This window comes from Monopterus albus, unplaced genomic scaffold (genome assembly GCF_001952655.1).
Source record: "Monopterus albus unplaced genomic scaffold, M_albus_1.0 scaffold413.1, whole genome shotgun sequence".
NCBI classification, from domain to species: domain Eukaryota; kingdom Metazoa; phylum Chordata; class Actinopteri; order Synbranchiformes; family Synbranchidae; genus Monopterus; species Monopterus albus.
Window position 1 is genome coordinate 99,307 of NW_018128293.1, and position 3,868 is coordinate 103,174.

Genomic DNA, 3,868 nt, shown 5'->3' on the forward strand with positions numbered 1-3,868 from the left:
AAGTGCCCAATGGGAAGATTTCCTGTACCGGAAGCTCCATTCCAAGACATCACGATTGATTTCACAGACATGGGAGCAGATAACAGAACAAGAGGATACCGATACTTGTTAGTGATGGTCAACAGATTTACTAAATGAGTAGAGGCTATCCCTTGCAGAAATGAAACAGCACAGACAGTGGTTAAGTGGTTAAAAAATGAACTCATACCTAGGTATGGGGTTCCAAGGAGTATCCGTTCAGACAACGGATCGCACTTTAGCAATAAGGAGTTAGCTGAGGTAGAGAAAGCTCTCGGCATAACACACCGTTTTGGGGCAGTTTATCACCCTGCCTCACAGGGACTAGTTGAAAGGGCAAATCAAACACTAAAGAGAAAAATAGCAAAGATATGCTATGGAACTAAACTGCAGTGATATATGCAAGAACAGGCTCAATGATTAATTACATGGACAATTGTGGGTGTGGTGTACACTTTGTATTACTTGTGTGGTGTAGAAGATAATTATTTAAGAATGTAATTATGTAAGAATGTTAACACTGTTATAATCTTTCTTTAGTATAATACTTGTGTGGGTAGAAGTGAATCATTTATTGCTTGCAAACCAATGATGGTAAGATGATGTCATGGGGTAGGACTGGATAAGTCTGACTTCTTCCTACTCCATTCAAGCATGTACTAGGTATAAGCAAATTGATACTGGATTATGTGTAAAAATATGTGTTTTCATATCAACTGTTTTTACATGCTTGAAAGAATAAATCAAATCAAATCAAAATCAAATCAAATCTGTAACACATCACTTCCATTTTCCATGCTTGAAAGAATAAATCAAATCAAATCAAAATCAAATCAAATTTGTAACACATCGCTTCCATTTTTCAGACAAAGGTGTGGTAAATGTAACTTTAATGTAACATTAATGTCCTGGCAAACACATCCTAAGGACCTCTATTTGTAAACATAAAAATGTGCTCCACTGAGTTGCCAGAATGAAAGTTTTTGAGACGTCTTTTTTGGACATCCTCTGTACATTCAGTTTGGACATCCACCAGACGTCTTCACAAGGTTCAAAATGAAAGTTTATGAAGCATCGCTTTTAAACACCCTCAGTACTTTGGGCGTCCATTAAATGTCTTCACTTTACCACATCTCTGTGACACTTTATCCAGTGTTACAGCAGCGTGGTGGAACAATCTCTTACCTTATTAGCTGTGAGGTACAAAAACTGAGGCAGCAGTAGCTGATCAGCCCTTAAACAAATTCACAATTCCCTTTAATTAGAGTTCCGTAAACCCCCTCACCCCCGGCCTTATCCTTAAATGTGTCAGTGTTAATGTTGTGTCACGACTGCCTCTGACCTCCGGCTCTGATGTGATGTCAGCCTGATGAGAGAACACACTGTGGGTTCAGTATTTAGTGTGTTGTCCCCTCCTGTGTGTTCACCGACATATTCCTCTCTAACAGACAAACACAGAGACGCTTCAGGAGGAGCAGTGGGTCACAGGTCAACACGACACAACCTTCAGGTCAGTTCACACTGTAATAAGTGACTGGGACATTTGATGTTTGCAGGTGATATGGTGCAGTACACCAGGAAATAAACAATGAATTGATTAATTTAACAGTAAATGTAGTTTGAAATCAAAATTGAGAGCTGTAACTAACTTTTATTTTAATGTCTGACAAATAATAGTAAAACATTTTTTCTCAATTTGTCATTTTCAGCATGTAGCTGATCATTTTCATGTATGTATTATTCTTAATAGATTATTATAGAAGTTTATCTTTCATTATTATCACAGTGGAACATATCACTTGAGTTTTTCCACCTGACGCGTTGAATTTCTCTCCATATCTGTAGTTGTACTGATTCTTCTGTGTTCACGATGAACAGGTGTCAGACTGAAGCTCTGAGCAGAGGTGGTCGACACAGGAGTCAGAGCAGAGCCACGCTGCAGCGCTTCACTTCACACCAACACAGACGTCTGAATAACTGAGTCCCCAGGTTCAAGTGTCAGAGTCACAGGGAGCAAAAGGTTTCAGGTCAAGAACTCAGGAGAACACAGGGCTGTTTTATCTCTGACTGTGTGCACAGCTAATCATGAATTTATTTATTACATTATTTTTAGCTATGTCCTGGGCAGGTCCCAATCCAGCAATGACCGCCACCGATGCTGTTGAATCACAGGGTGCTGGTGGAAATTGGATTACTGTTTGTCGAAGAAGGGGAGGAGGCAGAAGGATTTGTAAACAGCAAGAGAAGAGGAAAGGCAGGAGTATAGATCTGAGAATAGGGACTCTTAATGTTGGTACAATGACAGGGAAAGATAGAGAGCCGGTGGACATGATGGAGAGAAGGAAGGTTGATATACTGTGTGTACAGGAGACCAGGTGGAAGGGTAGTGAAAGGTGTAGTATTGGAGGGGGATACCAACTGTTTTATTATGGTGTGGATAGTGTTAGATATTTTTAGTCAGATAGATATTGGATAGATACTTTATGTATTAGAAATGTTAGTGGAGAGAGGATGTCTAGTTAAACTGTTAAATGCTTAGGCCTGCTTATGAGTTTCTGCAGGGTACATCGGGTCAAGGCTACCAGAAAGAAGAGTTGATGACTGTCAGCAGACAGGGTGTTTAATATTATTATTACGATGTGTATAACTGTAGCCTTAGCCATAATGGTCCTATGTTCAAGTCACGACATGTACTAGAGGTCGTGAGAATGTTTTTAGCTACACACCACTTAACCAACAGACACACACATTCACATGTCGATTTGCTTCATGTTTTGACTACTGTTAGAGCCAGCTGCAAAGCTGGTGAGAGAGACGTCTCGGTTGACGTTTCTGTGTAGTAGGAAGGTAGATATACTGTGTGTGCAGGAGACCAGGTGGAAGGGTAGCAAAGCACGTAGCATTGGAGGGGGATACAAACCGTTTTATTATGGTGTGGACAGCAAGAGAAATGGGGTGGGAGTGATCCTGTTGTGTTTTCGCTTCCATCCTCTTGAACTGGCAAAAATGGCTGCCTCTACCTCTGGGCAAGGTATAATCACATCAAAGGCACGCAGCCGAGAGTGGTGCTGATCTATTTTTGAATAAACCTATTATGGCGTCAATGATCTATGTTTCATTAGGAGTGTGAAGCAATTCTTAATAGTTATTAAGACTAGATTAGGATTTTTTTGACAGTTTAAAGTTGTATCTATTCAATATTTTTCAAATAAATAAAGGATTATATAATTATTCAATTTCAAAGTGATAATATGTAAGTTGGTGTGTAAAAAAATCAATTATTGTAGGTTTAGGAGGAAATGCACATGTAGTTAACACCTATTTCCAGAAGAGGGAGGAACATAGAGTTACATATGAGTGGAGGTAGGAGTACGCAGGTAGACTACATTCTATGTAGACGAGGCAATCTGAGAGAGATTAGTGACTGCAAAGTGGTGGTAGGAGAAAGTGTAGCCAGACAGCATTGGATGGTGGTGTGTAGGATGACTCTGGTGTCAGGAAGAAGAGGAGAAGAAAGCCACCACCAATTCACCATATGTGCAGGTGTAGGAAAACCTGTAAAGATGGGTCCCGGGAAGAACCAAAAAGTCCAAAAAACACCTGCCCTAACAGTGGCATTGACCTTTGATAACCTGGCCTCAGAGATGACCTTACAGAGTGAGCCGCAGGAGGCTATTGAACCAACTGTCTCTTTCCAGCCAGAATTCCTACAAGAGCCACAAGGAGGAGTACAGGAAACACAGGCCACTGAAATAGCACTGACCTTTGATAACCTGGTCTCAGAGATGACCTTACGTAACCACTAGCCTACTAGGGATGGCTGATGAGCTGCAGGAGACTATTGAACAAA